Consider the following 19,671-nt stretch of genomic DNA (forward strand, 5'->3'; position numbering starts at 1 on the left):
CTAGACCCGAAACGTCAGCCTTCCTGCTCCTCTGATGCTGCTTGGCCTGCTGTGTTCATCCAGCTCTACACCTTGTTGTCTCAGATTCTCCAGCGTCGGCAGTTCCTACTATCTCTGTAACAACTGGATTTAAGGCCAACTTTTTTGGAAATATTTAGGAAATTGCTAATCTTTCCTTCAGCTTATGAAAACAGGTTATGGAAATTAATTCAGGAAATCAGGTAATATTGTAGGCAGCCATAGGAAGTGATTAAACTGAAAACTACCAGATGGTTGTATAAAACTCAAGTAGTTCACGAGTACCCCTCGATAAAACAAACCTGCCACTGTATATCCTGTCTGGCTTATAGGTGACTCCAGTCCTAAACTAACTGCTCACTGAAGTAGCATTGCAAACCAGACAGAAAACCATCATTGTTAGAAAAATGGTTGCGACCATCTTCTCAGAGCTACAACAGATGGCCAGTAAGTCGGTTCCATTATCATCACTTAAGTCTAAAAAAAAAGTGCAACATGGTATACTGTTTAGCGTTATTAAAAATGACATTTTATGAGTGCTGAGGAAGGGTCACCGGACCAGAAACGTTAGCTCTGATTTTTTCTTCACAGATTCTGCCAGACCTGCTGAGCTTTTCCAGCAACTTCTGTTTTTCTTCCTGATTTAGAGCATCTGCAGTTCTTTCAGTTTTTATTTCATAATGACATTGTGTTTTATAATTTCCAGCTCCCCATCTGAATTCTTTTTTAAATATTGAGAACATACTTGGCTGAATCTAAATTCTTGCTTTTCTTTCCTCTGACAGTGCAAACCTCAAATTGTAAAACTGCCAGTATCACAGAGCATCATTTATTCAGAGTCTCACTGCAAACAGCTGCTGAGTGACATGTTTTCTCCTTGTCACCACAAGGTGAGTTATTAACCTATATCTAGTAATGTTGAACTGTTGGAGTGAGAAGCTTTCAAGATTCCAAATCATGCAGGAGTACCACTGTTGTCTTAATTACTAATTGCCTGTAATTATGGAAGTGGCCCGAGAAATAATAGATGAATTGATGGTCATCTTTCAAAATACTTTAGATTCTGAAATAGTTCCTACAGATTTGAGGGTAGCTAATGTAACCCCACTATTTATAAAGGGAGGTAGAGACAAAACAGGGAACTGTGGACGAGTGAGTCTGAGTCAGTAGTGAGGAAGATGCTCGAGCCCATTATCAGGGAATTTACAGCAGAGCTCTTAGAAAACAATAGTAGCATCAGAAACAGTCAGCATGGATTTACAAAAGGGAAATCATGCTTGATAAATTTACTGAAATTCTTCAAAGATGCAATTAGTAGAGTTGATCAGTGGATCCAGCGGATGTGGTTTTTTGGACATTCAGAATGCTTTTGACAAAGTCCCACACAAGAGATTAATGTGCAAAATTAAAGCGCATGGAATTGGGGACACTGTCTTGAGATTTATAGAAAACTGATTAGCAGACAGGAAATAAATAATAGGAATAAATGGGTCTTTTTCTGAGTGGTAAGCAGTGACTAATGGGGTACCACAGTGATCAGTACTAGGATCCCAGCTATTCACAATATAGGTTAAAGATTTAGATGAGGGAACAAAATGTAAAATCTCCAAATTTGCAGATGATACAAAGCTGGGTGGAAGGTTGAGCTGTGATTTGGATGCAGAGATGTTGCAGTGTGATTTGGACAGGCTGGGAGAGTGGGCACATGTATGGCATATGCAGTATAATGTGGATAAATGTGAGGTTATCCATGTTGGTAGCAAAAATAGGAAGGCAGACTATTATTTGAATGGCTGTAAATTGAGAGAGGGGAATGTTCAACCAAACCTGGGTGACCTCGTACACCCATCACTGAAAGTAAGCATGTAGCTGCAGCAGGCGGTAAAGAAAGCAAACTGTATGAAGGCCTTCACAGTGAGAGGATTCAAGTTCAGGAACAAGGATGTCTTTCTGCAATTATACAGGGCATTACTGAGGCTGAAACTGGATTATTGTGTGCAGCTTTTGTCTTCATTTTTTTATTCATTTGTGGGATGTGGGCATTGCTGGCTGGGCCCAGTCTTGCCTGTCCCTAGTTGCCCCTTGAGAAGGTGGGGGTGAGCTGCCTTCTTGAACCGCTGCCATCCTCCTGCTGTAGGTTGACCCACAATGCCCTTAGGGAGGGAATTCCAGGATTTTGACTCGGCAACAGTGAAGGAACGGCGATATATTTCCAAGTCAGGATGGTGAGTGGCTTGGAGGGGAACTTGGAACTGGTGGTGTTCCCATATATCTGCTACCGTTGTCCTTCTAGATGGAAGTGGGTTTGGAAGGTGCTGTCTGAGGATCTTTGGTGAATTTCTGCAGTGCATCTTGTAGATAGTGCACATTGCTGTTACTGAGAGTCGGTGGTGGAGGGAATGGATGCATGTGGATGTAGTGCCAATAAAGCGGGCTACTTCGTCCTGGATGGTGTCAAGCTTCTTGAGTGTTGTTGGGGCTGCACCCATCCAGGCAAGTGGGGAGTATTCCATCACACTCCTGACTTGTGCCTTGTAGATGGTGGACAGGTTTTGGGGAGTCAGGAGGTGAGTTACTCGCCACAGTATTCCTAGCTTCTGGCCTGCTCTTGTAGCCACTGTGTTTATGTGATGAGTCCAGTTGAGTTTCTGGTCAGTGATAATCCCCAGGATGTTGATAGAGAATCAGTGATGGTAACACCATTGAATGTTAAGGGATGGTGAGTAGCTTGGCTCTTATTGATGATGGTCATTGCCTGGCATTTGTGTGGAGCGAATGTCACTTGCCACTTGGTAGCCCAAGCCTGGATATTGTCCAGATCTTGTTGCATTTGAACATGGACTGCTTCAGTATCTGAGGAATCATGAATGGTGCTGATCATTATGCAATCATCGGCGAACATCCCCACTTCTGATCTTACGATAGAGAAAAGGTCATTGATGAAGCAGCTGAAGATGGTTGGCCCTAGGACACTACCCTGAGGAACTCCTGCAGAGATGTCCTGGAGCTGAGATGATGAACTTCAACAACCACGACCATCTTCCTATGTGTCAGGTATGACTCCAACCACCGGAGAGTTTGCCTCCTGATACCCATTGATTCCAGTTTTGCCAGGACTCCTTGATCCCACACCCAGTTGAATGCAGCCTTGATGTCAAGGGCTGTCACTCTCACCTCACCTCTGGAATTCAGCTGTTTTGTCCATGTTTGAACCAAGGCTGGAATGAGGTCAGGAGCTGAGTGGCCCTGGCGGAACCCAAACTGGGCGTCACTGAGCAGGTTATTGCTGAGCAGGTGCTGTTTGATAGCTCTGTTACTGACACCTTCCATCATTTTACTGATGATCGAGAGGAGACTGATGGGGCGGTAATTGGCCGGGTTGGATTTGTCCTGCTTTTTGTGTACAGGACATATTTGGGCAATTTTCCACTTTGCCGAGTAGATGCCAGTGTTGAAACTTACTGGAACAGCTTGGCTAGGAGAACAGTACTATTGCTGGAATATTGCCAGGGCCTGTAGTCTTTGCAGTATCCAGTGTCCAGTGTCTCCAACCATTTCTTGATATCACGTGGAGTGAATCGAACAGCTGAAGACTGGTATCTGTAATGCTAGGGACCACTGGGGGAGGCCGAGATAGATCATCCACTCGGCACTTCTGGCAGAAGGTTGTTGTGAATGCTTCAGCCTTATCTTTTGCATTGATGTGCTGGGCTCTTCCATCATTGAGGATGGGATATTTGTGGAGCCTCCTCCTCCAGTGAGTTGTTTAATTGTCCACCAGAATGCGACTGGATGTGACAGGACTGCAGAGCTTAGATCCGATCTGTTGGTTGAGGGATCACTTAGTTCTGTCTGTCACTTGCTGCTTTCGCTGTTTGGTGTGCAAGTAGTCCTGTTTGGTGGCTTCACCAGGTTGATACCTCATCTTCAGGTATGCCTGGTGCTGCTCCTGGCATGCCCCCCTGCACTCTCCATTGAACCAGGGATGATCCCTGGCTTGATGGTAATGGTTGAGTGGGGGATATGCCGGGCCATGAGGTTACAGATTGTGCTGGAGTACAATTCTGCTGCTGTTGATGGCCCACAGCACCTCATGGATGCCCAGTCTTGAGTTGCTGGATCTGTGCGAAGACTGTCCCATTTAGCACAGTGATAGTGCCACACAACATGATGGAGGTTGTTCTCAATGTGAAGGTGGGACTTTGTCTCCACAAGGACTGCCATACTCTTAGAATTTTACAGGTTTTTATGAGATCCTCCCTTCATTCTTGTAAACACCAGAAAATTTTCTGAAGAAGGGTCTAGGCCCGAAACGTCAGCCTTCCTGCTCCTCTGATGCTGCTTGGCCTGCTGTGTTCATCCAGCTCTACACCTCGTTATCTCAGATTCTGCAGCATCTGCAGTTCCTACTATCTCTAAGTAAGTTGTCTCTCTTGCATAGAGCAGTCACCCCTGGCATTGCTGTTTCTGATACCATTTGACCCTACCCCCACCAAGTCTGGAAAGATCAGATTTAACCTAATGCAAAATCTTCTCCCCATTAGCAAGTTTGCTGGAGCTGTCCCTATAGTCGGATGAGGGGTGGTCCAATAATCAAATAGGAACTGAGACAATTTGACTACGCGTGAAGCTGTAGATTGTTTCTTTAAGCCTGCCTTCAAAGTTTGGACTGCTCTTTCCACCACAGTGTTGGACAATGGATAGTATGTCATTGTCCTTACATGCTTAATGCCACTTGTCTTTAGGAAATACTTGAATTCCCTACTTGTAAATGATGGCCGATTGTCTGTGACCAACACTTCTGGGAGCCTGTGTATTGCAAAACGTACTCACGGCTTTTCTATTTTCTTCCCCATGTTTGACGAATGAATGCTATGCATGTCCAGCCACCTTGAGTGAGCATCTACAATGACTAAGAATGTTGAGCCCATAAAAGAGCCGGCATAGTCGATGTGTAACCAAGTCCATGGTTTACCTGGTCATTGCCATGAATGTGGGGGAAGCTGCTGGTGGACAATTTATATCCTTGTTGGCACTCTGGACACAGTCCCACCAACATGGCTATGTCAGCATCCAATCCTGGCCACCAGACATAACTTCTCACCAACATCTTCATTTTGGAGACCCCTGGTGGGGTTCAGCCAGTACCTGGTGGCAACCTTTGCTTGGGACAATCACTTTTTCTCCCCATAATAAAATGCCTTCCTCTGTGGTGATCGAGTCTTGCTGAGTCCAGAAAGGATTCAGTTCTGGTTGTGATGGCCCTTTGGCATCCCCCTTTGGCATCCCCCTTCACAACCAACTGTTTTAGTTTTGCCAAGATGGGACCTTTTTGTGTCCACAGCCTGATATTGTCAGCAGTGACTGGAAGGGTGTCCAAAAAGTTTAAAACCAGAATGGACTCTTCCAGCGGCAGCACCACATGGGGTGTAGTTGCCAGCAGAAGGTGGCTCAAGGCATCTGCATTTGCTACTTGGCCTCCCGGATGGTGTTCCAGCTTGTAATTGTACACATTTGGAATGAGAGCCAACCGTTGAATTTGACCTGAAGCTATGGACGACAAGGCCTTGTCCTCTTTGAGTAGCCCTAGCAGGGCTTTGTGGTCTGTTACTATTACAAACTTACATCCATAAAGGTGGAATATTCTCACACCAAACCTGGCCGCCAAACCTTCCCTCGCTGGGCATATTTGCCCTCTACATCAACCAAAGTCCAGGAAGAATACGCTATAAGGCATTCCCCTTAATTGGGCCATGTGTGAGTCAACACTACCCCAAAACCGTATGGAGAGGCATCGCATGTCAGCACAAAATCCCACTTGGAATCATACTGTACCAACACCTTAGACGAAGACTACCGCTTCTTCACTTCTTGTCTTGGCTACAAGATCATTTCCAAGGCTGACCCGTTCTCAATCGCAGATGTAAGGGTGCCAGGATGGAAACCAGATTATATGGAAAGACTAAGCATTGATACAGACATGGGAGCCGGGGCACCTTTGATCACCTTGGCTTTATCTTCCAACAGGTGAAACACAGTCTTGTCGACTCTATCGTCCAAGTAGGTCACTTGGGGAGCCAAGAACACACATTCTTCCTTTCTAAGGCATATGCCTGCCTTAGAAAAACATCTAAGGACTATATCCAAGTTTTCTTTATTGGTTCTCCCTATTACTAGCACGTCATCCAGATGAATAGCAATCTGGGGTAGACCTTGTAAAATGTTTCCCATTGTCCACTGAAAAGTGGCACATGCTGATGATATTCCAAATGGCAATCTCATATATTGGTACAAACCCTTCTGGGTATTAATTATAGCATATTTATGGGACTCCCCATCTAAACACAATTGCAGGTATGCATGGCTCATGGAGACAGTAAGGATTGTAGATGCTGGAAGCTAGAGTCAATAAATGTGGAGCTGGAAAATCACAGCAGGTCAGACAGCATCCAAGGAGCAGGAAAGTCAATGTTTCAGGCCAAAACCCTTCATCAGGACTGGGGACTGTGAGGGGAGCCCAGAAATAAATGGGGGGAGGCTGGGAGGAGGGTAGGTGGGATGGAGATAGGTGGATATAAGGGGTTACTGTGATTAGTCAGTGGGAAGGGTGGAGCGGATAGGTGAGTAGGAAGATAGACAGGGGTTGGGGGAAGAGAGATTTTGAAGCTAGTGATGCAGGTAAGGGGTTATTGTGGTTGGTCAGTGGGAAAAGTGTAGAGGATGTTGTGCTGAACTTTTACCCTAAACCTAAGGTCTATCTAACCTCCACCGCTACCTTATACTATCATCCATATGCCTATCTAATAGCCGCTTAAATGCCCCTAATGAAGCCAACTCCACTACCCTCTCCGGCAATGCATTCCACACCCCGACCACTCGCTGAGTAAAGAACCTGCCTCTGATGTCTCCCTGATATCTACCTCCTTTCACTTTAAAACTATGTCCCCTCATAAAAACTACCTCCACCCGAGGAAAAAGTCTCTGGCTGTCCACTCTATCTATACCTCTGATCGTTTTGTACACCTCTATCAAGTCACCTCTCATCCTTCGTCGTTCTAAAGAGAAAAGCCCTAGCTCTCTCAACCTTTCCTCGTAAGACCTTCCCTCCATTCCAGGCAACATCCTGGTAAATCTCCTGTGCACCTTTTCCAACGCTTCCACATCTTTCCTGTAATGAGGTGACCAGAACTGGACACAATACTCCAGATGAGGCCAAACCAGGGTTTTGTTTAGCTGGAGCATAACTTCACGGCTCTTGAACTCAATCCCTCTATTAATGAAAGCTAACACACCATACGCCTTCTTAACAACTCTATCCACCTGGGTGGCAGCTCTCAGGGAACTGTGAACATGAACCCCAAGATCCCTCTGCTCCTCCACACTGCCAAGAATCTTTCCGTTAACCCTGTATTCTGCTTTCAAGTTTGTCCTTCCAAAGTGAATCACCTCACACTTTTCAGGGTTAAACTCCATCTGCCACTTCTCAGCCCAGCTCTGCATCCTATCAATGTCCCTTTGTAACCTAGAACAGCCCTCCGCACTGTCCACAACGTGACCCACCTTCGTATCGTCCGCGAACTTGCTAATCCACCCTTCCACTCCTTCATCCAAATCATTTACAAAAGTCACAAATAGAAGAGGACCCGAACAGATCCTTGTGGTACACCACTCGTAACTGAGCACCATGTTGAATATTTTCCATCCACTACCACCCTTTGTCTTCTAAGGGTCAGCCAATTCTGAATCCAATCTGCCACATTTCCCCCTATCCCATGCCTCCTTACCTTCTGCATGAGCCTACCATGGGGAACCTTATCAAACGCCTTACTTAAATCCATGTATACCACATCCACTGCTCTACCTTCATCCACGTGTTTGGTCACCTCTTCAAAGAATTCAACAAGGTTTGTGAGGCATGATCTACCCCTCACAAATCCATGCTGACTATCACGAATCAAACTGTGCCTTTCCAAGTGATCATAAATCCTGTCTCTCAGAGCCCTTTCCAATAATTTGTCCTCCACTGACGTAAGACTACCTGGCCTGTAATTTCCGGGGTTATCCCTGTTCCCTTTTTTGAACAAGGGAATGACGTTTGCCTCTTTCCAACCTTCCGGCACTATACCCGTGGACAGTGAGGACGAAAAGATCATCGCCAAAGGCCCTGCAATCTCGTCCCTCGCTTCCCATAGAATCCTTGGATAAATCCCATCAGGCCCAGGGGACTTATCTATCTTCAACTTCCTCAGAATTCCTAGCACATCTTCTTTACTAACATCAACCTCCTCTCGCCTACCTGCCTGTTTCACAACGTCCTCCTCTGCAACTAGGTCCCTCTCAGTTGTGAATACTGAAGAAAAGTATTCATTAAGAACCTCTCCTATCTCTTTAGGCTCTGTGCACAAATTCCCTTTAGAATCCTTGATCGGCCCTACCCTTTCTCTGGTCATTCTCTTGTTCTGCACATACGTGTAAAAAGCCTTGGAGTTTTCCTTGATCCTATCCGCCAAGGTTTTCTCATGCCCCCTTATAGCTCTCCTAAGCTCTTTCTTCAGCTCCTTCCTGGATAACTTGTATCCCTCTAGAGCCTTTTCTGTTCCTTGTTTCCTAAACCTTATGTAAGCATCCTTCTTCCTCTTAACCAGTCGTTCGACCTCTCTTGAGAACCAGGGCTCGCTCACTCAACCGTATCTTCTCTGCCTGCGAGGGACAAACATATCGAGCACATGCAGTATGCATTCCTTAAACAATTTCCACATTTCAATAGTGCTCTTCCCTGACAGCATCTGTTCCCAATTTATGTTACCCAGTTCTTGCCTAACAGAATTGTAATTACCCTTCCTCCAATTATAAACCTTATCCTGCTGTATGTACCTATCCTTTTCCATGATTATTGTAAAAGTAATAGAGTTATGATCGCTACCGCCAAAATGCTCTCCTACCAACAGGTCTAACACTTGGCCCGGTTCATTGCCAAGCACCAAATCCAAAGTGGCCTGTCCTCGTGTTGGTCTATCTACATACTATGTCAGGAATCCTTCCTGAACGCACTGGACAAAATCCGGTCCATCTAAACCATTACAACTAAAATATTTCCAATCAATATTTGTGAAGTTGAAGTCACGCATGACTACAACTCTGTGACTTCTGCACCTTTCCAGTATCTGCCTCCCAATCCGCTCCTCTATTTCTCTGCAACTATTAGGGGGTCTGTAAAAAACCCCCAGCAAAGTGACTGCTCCTTTCATGTTCCTGACCTCAACCCAAACTGACTCTGTAGACATATCATTCTCGAACTGCCTTTCAGTAGCTGCTATACTCGCCCTGACTAGCAATGCCACTCCCCCACCTCTTTTTCCACCCTCCCCATTTCTTTTAAAGCATCTAAATCCCGGAACTTCCAACAACCATTCCTCTCCCTGAGTTACCCAAGTTTCTGTAATGGCCACAACATCGTAGTTCCAAGTGCTGACCCATGCTCTAAGTTCATCCACTTTATTTCTGATACTTCAAGCAGTGAAGTATACACACCTCAAACCATCCCAGTGTCCGCAATTACGCTCCATTGACCGCATTTCATTATAAACCACCTCACTCCCTGTTGTGTCTGTTGGAAGGCTGAATACCTCATCCTCTGAATTATAAATCCGGTTCCCCACTGCCAAACTAGTTTAAACCATCTCGTATAGCTCAAGCAAACCTTCCTCCCAGGATATTTGTGCCCTTCCGGTTCAGGTGCAACCCGTCCTTACTGTACAGGTCCCACCTTCCCCAAAATGTGCTCCAAATATCCACATAATGGAAGCCCTCCCTCCTACACCAGCCCTGTAGCCACGTGTTTAGCTGCGCTCTCTCCCTATTTCTTACCTCGTTATCACGTGGCACTGGTAGTAATCCAGAGATAACTACCCTGTTTGTCCTGGACTTCAGCTTCCAACCTAACTCCCTGTACTCGTTTTTCACATTCTCAGTCCTTTTTCTACCAATGTCATTGGTACCGATGTATACCATGACTGCTGGTTGCTCACCCTCCCCCTTAAGGATCTTGAAGACACGATCTGAGACATCACGGACCCTGGCACCTGGGAGGCAACATACCATCCTTTCATCTCGTTTGCGTCCACAGAACCACCTGTCTGTGCCTCTTACTATCGAATCCCCCACTACAATTGCTCTCCTGTTCTCCCCCCTTCCCTTCTGTGCCACAGGGCCAGGCTCAGTGCCAGAGACCTGTCCGCTATGGCCTTCCCCTGGTAGGTCGTCCCCCCCAACAGTATCCAAAACGGTATAATTATTATTGAGGGAACGGCCCAAGGGGATCCCTGCACTGTCTGCCTATTCCCTTTCCCCTTCCTGACAGTCGCCCAGCTACCTTTTTCCTGTACCTTGGGTGTGACCACCTCACTATCACTCCTCTCTGTCACCCCCTCAGCCTCCCAAATGATCAGGAGTTCATCCAGCTCCAGCTCCAGTTCCCCAACGCGGTTTGTGAGGAGCTGGAGTTGGGTGCACTTCTCGCAGGTGAAGTCAGAAAGACACCAGCAGTGACCCTTGCCTCCCACATCCTGCAAGAGGAACATGCAACTGCCCTCGCTTCCATTTCCTCTACTCTAGATTTCCAGAAGAATAAAAAAAAAGCCTTACCTTACCGAACCTCCACACAGTCTTTTTTGGTTAGAGGAGGAGGACGGGTGGGAGACACTACACGTGTAGTGTTTCGGGTTTAGCCAATGCCCGAATTTATCTGTTTCTTCCTGGCTCGCATTCCCTCCACAAACCCGCTGCTGATAACAAGAGGGCCGCTTGCTGCACGAGGTAAGTTTTTATACAGGGAGAAACAAAAACCACCTTACCTTCCCCTCGGCCTTACGTTTCACCTCACTCTGACACAGCGGAAGCCAAGGATGGACATGTCACCAGGGGAGTGGGAGGGGGAGGGGGAGTTAAAGTGGATGGCAACAGGAAGGTCGGGTTGGTTGGTGCGTGCAGAACGCAGATGCTCGGTAAACAAGTCCCCGAGTCTGCGTTTGGTCTCCCCGATATAGAGAAGACCACATCAGGAGGAACAGATATAGTAGATGAGGTTAAATGAAGTGGATTTGGTCGGATTGTTTGGGTCCCTGGATGGAGGTGAGCGGGGAGGTGTAGGGGCAGGTGTAGCATTTCCTATGATTACAGGGAAAAGTACCCATTGTGGTGGAGGGTTGGTGGAGTGTGTGTAGCTGACGAGGGAGTCACAGAGTGAACAGTCTCTGCAGAAAGGGACAGCCTCTCCCTTGCCAGTTTTGTGTATAAATCCTCTATGCTAAGGATAGGGTATTTACCCAGCTGTGAGAAGCAGTTTACCATTTTTTTTAAATCCCCAGAAAGGCAAACCAACCTGCCGGGCTTCACAATCGGTACAGCTGATGTTGCCCATTCCACAAACTGTGTTGGTTTGATGATTCCTTTGCTTTCCAGCCTCCTGAATTCTGCCTCTACTTTTACAAGTTTGGCAAATAGCACTGTGCAGGCCTTGCAGAATTGTGGAATTTCTTCCTGGTCAACATGCAAGGTGACCTTGATGGCCCCCAGACCTCCCTGAAAATCTTCCTGCTGTTTAATTAAGATTTCACTCAGGCAGCCATTTTCTAATCAAAAAATGTTGAACCAATCAAGGTGAATTTTTCGCAATCAATTTCGTCCCGTTACTACAATCAGTGGTAACTGAAGAACCAAAGTTGTGGCCTTAATACGTAAAGGTTCCCCAGTATGGGTTTTCAGTCAAGCCGAGATCTTATGCAAACTTAAGGGTTGGAGTCCAGAGTGAATTTCATTAAATACTGGATTTACAATCACTGCAATCAACTTCCATTTTGCTCTTTTGCTGTCTTGAGTCCACATAACGGCAGCAACTACAATGGCTTGCTGGCCCAGATCCCCTCAAAAAAATTTTAACCGTTTGGCCAAGGCTTGGCTTTGTTCTGGGATTTTCTTGTGGGCTGACCTAGAGTCTGTCTCTTCAAGATATGTCCTCAGTGAAGTTACGCAATTGCCTTTACTCATGTGGTATCACCAAAGCTCAGTCAGCTTGGTGACAGTGTCCACTTCCATCGGAATACCCTGTAACTCATATGCTCCACTTGCTGTATTTTCTAATGATAAAACCAGTTGTAGTGATTGTTTGAAGTCCAGTTGGGCTTCAGCTAATAGGCAGTTTTGCATGGTTACATCATTAATCCCACATACCAACCAGTTTCTCAGCATCTCACCACGGATTAAGCCAAAGTCACATGCCTCCGCTAGTCATTTTAACCTCGTCAAAAGTCCTGACACAAATTCCCCTGGTTCTCAAACTGTCCAGTAAGACCAATAGTTAGAGGAGGCTTGGGGTCATATATGCCTTAACCAAATCCATCAATTCTTGAAAGGTTTTCGTATCTGGTGCTTCAGGATAATTTGGCCTCCTAATAACTGAAAAGGCTGCGGTTCCACAACCTGTCAGGTGAATTACTCATTGCTTTTATATCTGCTCTGCTCCAATATCGTTTGCCCAGAAAATATAATGCATTCTTTCCACATATTTTAACAGCAGGATTGAATGAGCCAAGCTTCCCAAATAATGGCATGATGCCAGAAATGCTTACCCCAATTCAAAGACAACTGTTGGGAGTGAATTTCTTCTGAAGCAAATTTTTTTCTCTCACTGCCACTGTAATAACTCCACAGAGGCCTGTATCCTGTCGCCAAGTCACCCTCTATTTACATGTGGAGTATCCTTGACACTGATTCAGCTCCCTCAGAGCCAGCTCTCAGAGTGAGCAGAAACTCTGACACTGCTGTTTATATCTGTCAGCGAGGTTAACAGCGCCAACCAGGGAACTTTTAGTCTATGAGGTCCACTTAGCTGACCTTGTTACAATCACAACATCCTCCATGGCAGTGCATTCCAGATTCCCACCACCCACTGGGTGAGAAAGCTTTTTCTCAAATCCCTTCTAAATATTCTGTCCTTCACTTTAAAATTAGGCCCTCTTGCCATTGGCCCTTCAACTAAAGGGAAGAGTTGCTTTCTATTTACCCTGCCTATGTCCCTCAAAACCTTATACACCTCTATTAGGTCCACCTTCAATTCTCTACTCCAAAGAAGGCAATCCAAGCCTATCCAGCTTCTCTTCAAAGCTGAAAATCTCCATCCCAGGAAACATCCTGGTGAATCTGCTCTGTGCCCCCTCCAGTGATCAGGGATAGTCAGCGTGGCTTTGTCAGAGGGGATGATGCCCAACAAATCTGGCTGACTTTTTCAAAAAGATAACCAGAACTGTGAATGAGAGTAGGTCATCCTGATTTCAGCAAAGCCGTTGACAGGGTCTCATATAGGATACTGATAAAGAAGGTAAAAGCGCATGGGATCGAAAGTAGAGACAACAAGGTGCAGGGCTGGATGAACACAGCAGACCAAGCAGCATCATAGGAGCAGAAAGGCCTAGACCCTTCATCAGAAAAGGGGGAGGGGAAGGGGGTTCTGAAATAAATAGGGAGAGAGTGGGAGGCGGATAGAAGATGGATAGAGGAAAGGATAGGTGGAGAGGAAACAAACAGGTCGAAGAGGCGGGGATGGAGCCAGTAAAGGTGAGTGTAGGTGGGGAGTTAGGGAGGACGGACAGGTCAAGGGGGCGGGATGAGGTTAGTGGGTAGGAGATGGGCGTGGGGCTTGAGGTGGGAGGAGGGGATAGGTGGGAGGAAGAACAGGTTAGGGAGGCGGGGACGAGCTGGACTGGTTTTGGGATGCGGTAGGGGGAGGGGAGATTTTGAAGCTTGTGAAATCCACATTGATACCATTGGGCTGCAGGGTTCCCAAGCGGAATATGAGTTGCTGTTCCTGCAACCTTCGGGTGGCATCGTTGTGGCACTGCAGGAGGCCCAGGATGGACATGTCGTCTGAGGAATGGGAGGGGGAGTTGAAATGGTTCGCGACTGGGAGGTGCAGTTGTTTATTGCGAACCGAGCGTAGGTGTTCTGCAAAGCAGTCCCCGAGCCTCCGCTTGGTTTCCCCGATGAAGAGGAAGCCACACCGGGTACAGCGGATGCAGTATACCACATTGGCAGATGTGCAGGTGAACATCTGCTTGATGTGGAAAGTCTTCTTGGGGCCTGGGATGGGGGTGAGGGAGGAGGTATGGGGGCAGGTGTAGCACTTCCTGCGGTTGCAGGGAAAAGTGCCGGGTGTGGTGGGGCTGGAGGGGAGTGTGGAGCAGACAAGGGAGTCACAGAGAGAGTGGTCCCTCCGGAAAGCAGATAAGGGTGGGGAGGGAAAGATATTTTTGGTGGTGGGGTCGGATTGCAGATGGCGGAAGTGTCGGAGGATGATGCGTTGGATCCGGAGGTTGGTGGGGTGGTACGTGAGGACGAGGGGGATTCTTTTTTGGTTTTTATTGCGTGGACGGGGTGTGAGGGATGAGGTGCGGGAGATGTGGGAGACACGGTTGAGGGCGTTCTCGACCACCGAGGAGGGGAAGTTACGGTCCTTGAAAAACGAGGACAACTGAGATGTACGGGAGTGGAATGCCTCATCCTGGGAGCAGATGCGGCGGAGGCGAAGGAATTGGGAATAGGGGATGGCATTTTTGCAGGAAGGTGGGTGGGAGGAGGAGTATTCTAGGTAGCTGTGGGAGTCGGTGGGCTTGAAATGAATATCGGTTTCTCGGTGGTTGCCTAGGTGGATTTCACAAGCTTCAAAATCTCCCCTCCCCCTACCGCATCCCAAAACCAGTCCAGCTCGTCCCCGCCTCCCTAACCTGTTCTTCCTCCCACCTATCCCCTCCTCCCACCTCAAGCCCCACCCCCATCTCCTACCGACTAACCTCATCCCACCCCCTTGACCTGTCCGTCTTCCCTGGACTGACCTATCCCCTCCCTAACTCCCCACCTACACTCACCTTTACTGGCTCCATCCCCGCCTCTTCGACCTGTTTGTTTCCTCTCCACCTATCCTCTCCTCTATCCATCTTCTATCCGCCTCCCACTCTCTCCCTATTTATTTCAGAACCCCCTTCCCCTCCCCCTTTTCTGATGAAGGGTCTAGGCCCGAAATGTCAGCCTTTCTGCTCCTATGATGCTGCTTGGCCTGCTGTGTTCATCCAGCCCTGCACCTTGTTGTCTCAGATTCTCCAGCATCTGCAGTTCCTACTATCTCTGGGATCGAAAGTAACTTGGCAAGTTGGATCCAAAATTGGCTGAGTGTCAGGAGATAGCAGGTGATGGTTTCAGTAACTGGAGGCCAGCGTCCAGTGGCATAACCATAGGGATCGGTGCTGGGTCCCTTCTTGTTCGTGACATGTGTAAACAATATAGATGATAGTCTGGAGCATGGAGGGGTTTGATAAACAAGTTTGTCAATGATACAAAGATTGACTGAGTGGTTGACAGTGAGGAAGAAGGGGTTAGATATAAACAGATTGATCAGATGGGCAGATCAGTGGCAGATGGAATTTAGCCCTGAAAAGTGTGAAGTGACGCATTTTGGAAGAAGTAACAAGACGAGGGAGAATGGCAGGATGATTGGCAAGATACTAGGAAGTTCAGAGGAACAAAGGAGTCTTGGGGTGTTTGTCCACAAATCCCTGAAAGTGCAGGATGGACTAGCCAGAGTTAAGAAGGCATGTGGGACATTTGCCATTACCAGTGGAGGCATAGATTTTAAGGTCATAGAATCAGAGATCATAAAATCCCTACAGGATGGAAACAGCCCATTCGGCTTAACAAGTCCACACCGCCCCTCTGAAGAGCATCCCGTCCAGACCAATTCCCTTACCCCTGTATTTCCCATGTCTAACCCACCTAACCTAAATATCCCTGAACACTCTGAACAATTTAGCATGGCCAATCCACCTAACCTGCAGATCTTTGGACTGTGGGAGGAAACCGGAGCACCCAGAGAAAACCCAGGCAGACACAGGGAGAATGTGCAAACTCCACACAGACAGTCGCCCATGGTTGGAATCGAACCCGGGTCCCTGGCGCTGTGAGGCAGCAGTGCTAACCACTGAGCGCACGGTGGCTCAGTGGTGAGCACTGCTGCCTCACAAAACCAGGGACCCAGGTTCAATTACACCCTTGGGCGACTGTCTGTGTGGAGTTTGTATGTCCTCCTACAGTCCAAAGGATGTGCACATTAGGTGGATTGGCCATGCTAAATTCCCCTGTAGTGTCCAGGGATGTGCAGGTTAGGTGGATTGGCCATGGGAAATGCAGGGTTACAGAAGTAGGGTAGGGTGCTAGGTCTGGGTAGGATGCTGTTCAAAGGTTCTGCGTTAACCCGATGGGCTGAATGGCCTCCTCCCACACTGTGGATATTCTATAATTCTAAGAGTAGGCAGGTTATGTTGGAGTTGTTTCAGACTTAGGCCACAGATGGATAACTGTGTGCACTTCTGGTCATCACGTCTCGGATGAATGTGATTGCATTGGACTCTTTGGCAAACAGGATTAAGGAAAATCCTGAGATGTTTTATGCAAAATAAGGAGGCAGAAAAAAACTAGGAAAAGGGTAAGTTCACTCAGGACAAAGGAGGGAATTTATGCATGGAATTAGAGGAAATTGATGAGGTCCTTAACAAACACTGTTCACAGAGGAGAAGAACATGGTGGATGGTGAGCCGTGGAGGGGGTATGCTGATATTCTAGGGCATGTCAATATAAAAAAGGAGAAATTGTAGAGTGCTTTGAAAAGCATTAAGGTAGACAAATATATCAGAGATAGTAGGAACTGCAGATGGTGGAAAATCTGAGATAACAAGGTGTAGAGCTGGATGAACACAGCAGGCCAAGCAAATACCCAGGACCTGATGGGATCTATCCCAGAATGCTGAGGGAGGCAGGTGAGGAAATTGCTGGGACTTTGTATGAAATCTTTGTATCCTCTTTAGGCACAGGAGTAATCCCAGGGGACTGTAGAATAGCCAACGTTGTTCCTTTGTTTAAAATGGGCAACAGTGATAATCTTGCAAATTAGAGACCAGTGAACCTTATATCAGTGGAAAGGAAATTTTTGGAGAAGATTCTTAGAGATAGAATTTACTCAGATTTGAAAGCGTATGGACCGATTAATGATAGGCTGCGTGGCTTTTTGTGAAGAACGTCATGCCTCAGTGCGGGGAGCTGGTAAGATAGATATAGAACTGGCTTAGTTAGAGAACTCAGAAAATAGCAGTGGAAGGGTGATTTTCTGCCTGGAAACCTGTGATCAGTGGTGTTCCGCTGGGACGCCTGTGTTTGTATACAGATAAATGATTTGGAGAAGAATGTAGGTGGCCTGATTAGAAAATTTGTAGACAACACAAAGATTGTTGGAGATGGGGGTAGTGAAGATAATTGCCAGAGATACAGCAGCATGTGGATAGGCTGGAGATTTGGGCAGAGAAAGGGAACATGGAGATTCATCCAGACGAATGCGAGGTGATGCATTTTGGAAAATCTAATGCAGGAGGGAGATATGCAGTAACCATTAGCAGAAACAATATACAAAGGGATCTCGAGGCATACAGGTCCATTGTTCCCTGAAAGTGGCAATACATGTGGATAAGGTGATGAAGAAGACATATGGCATGCTTGCCTTCATCAGTCAGGGCATTGACTCTAAAAATTGGCAAGTCATGTTGCAGCTGTGCACAACATTAATTAAGCCACATTTGGAATATTGTGTCTTGTTCTGGTCACCACATGACAAGAAGGGTGTGGAGGCTTTGGAGAGGGTGGAGAAAAGGTTTACCAGGATGTTCCCTGGTTTGGAGAGCATTTGTTATGAGGAGAGATTGAACAAACTTGCTTGTTTTGAATTGAACGTCAAAGGACAATGGACAACCTGATAGAAGTTTACAAAATTATGTGAGGAATATGTTGTCAGAGTCTTTTTCCCCAGGTTAGAAATGTCATTTACTAGGGGGCACAAGTTGAAGGTAAAAGCTGGTAAGTTTAAAAGAAATGTGAGAGGCAAGTTTTCTTCTACAGAGGGTGTTAAGTGCCTGGAATGCGCTGCCAGAGGAGGTGGTGGAGGCAGAGACAATAACAATGTTTAAGAGGCATCTTGACACATATATAAATAGGTAGGGAATAGAGGCTTACACACCACGTACAGGCAAAAGGTTTTTATTTTAGAAAGGCATCATGTTGGAGGATACTTGGTGGACAGAAGGACCTATTCGTGTGCTGTGCTGTTCTTTGTTCTTTGTTTTTGGAGGGGGTGCAGAGGAGATTTATCAGGATGTTGCCTGACATGGAGCTGTTTAAATATGAAGGAATGCTCAGTTTGTTTTCTTTGGAATAGGGAAGGTTGAGGGAACCAGATAGAAGGATGTAAGATTAGGAGGGGCATGGACAGGGTAAATAGAAAGAAGCTGTTCCCTTTCGTCAAAGGGCTAATAACAAGGATGCATAATTTTAAAGCAAGAGGTTTAGAGGAAATTTGAGGAAAAATGTTTTCACCCAGAGGATTATGGGAGTCTGCAACACATTACTTGGGAGGGTTGTTGAGGCAGGAAACCTCATAACCTTTAAAAAGTACTTAGATGAGCACTTGAAATGTCATAATATTCAAGTCAATGTGCCTAATGCTGGAACGTGAGACTCGTAGATTTAGTGGAGCTTTAGCAATACAGATTTGATGGGCTAAAGGGCTTCTTCAGCAATGTATGATTCCATGATTCTCACTTAACCTGTCTACATCCCACTGCAGAGATAGTAGGAACTGCCGATGCTGGAGTCAGAGATAACACAGTGTGGAGCTGGAGGAACACAGCAGGCCAGGCAGCATCAGAGGAGCAGGAAAACTGATGTTTCAGGTCGGGATCCTTCTTCAGAAATGGGGGAAGGGGAAGGGACCTCCGAAGTAAATAGAGAGAGGAGGGGTGGGGCTGGGGATGGTAGGAGGGATAGTGATAGGTGAGTGCAGGTAGGCAGTGGTGGAGATTGGTCAGTGAGATGGGAGGAGCGGATAGGTGAGAGAGAAGATGGACAGGTTGTGTCAGGTCAAGGAGGTGGGGATGAGAGGGAGGGTTGGTCTTGGGATGAGGCTGGGGGTGGGGAGATCTTAAAACTGGTAAAGTCCACACTGAGACCATTGGGTTGTAGGGTCCCAAGGCAGAATATGAGGTGCTGCTCCTCCAGTTTCAGACACTGGACGAAGCCCAGGATGGACATGTCGCCCAGGGAGAGGGAGGGGGGAGTTGAAATGGTTCACGACAGGAAGGTGTTGTCGTTTTTCGTGAACAGAGCGTAGGTGTTCTACAAAGCGGTCTCTGAGCCTCCGCTTGGTCTCACCAATGTAGAGGAGGCCAAATTGGGAGCAGCGGATGCAATAGACCACATTGACGGATGTGCAAGTGAACCTCTGTCTGATGTGAAAGGTTTGTTTGGTGCCTTGGATGGAGGTGAGGGGGGAGGTGTAGGGGCAGGTGTAGCACTTCCTGCGGTTGCAGGGAAAAGTGCCGGGGTGGTGGGGGTAGTGGGGAGTGTGGAGCGGATGAGGGAGTCGCGGAGAGAGCGGTCCCTACGGAAGGCAGATAGGGGTGGGGAGGGAAATATATCTTTGATTGTGGGATCAGATTGCCGGTGGCGGAAATGACGGAGAATGATACGTTGAATACGGAGGTTAATGGGGTGACATGCGAGGACAAG

The sequence above is a fragment of the Rhincodon typus genome, chromosome 3 (assembly GCF_021869965.1).
Source record: "Rhincodon typus isolate 14 chromosome 3, sRhiTyp1.1, whole genome shotgun sequence".
Lineage (NCBI taxonomy): Eukaryota > Metazoa > Chordata > Chondrichthyes > Orectolobiformes > Rhincodontidae > Rhincodon > Rhincodon typus.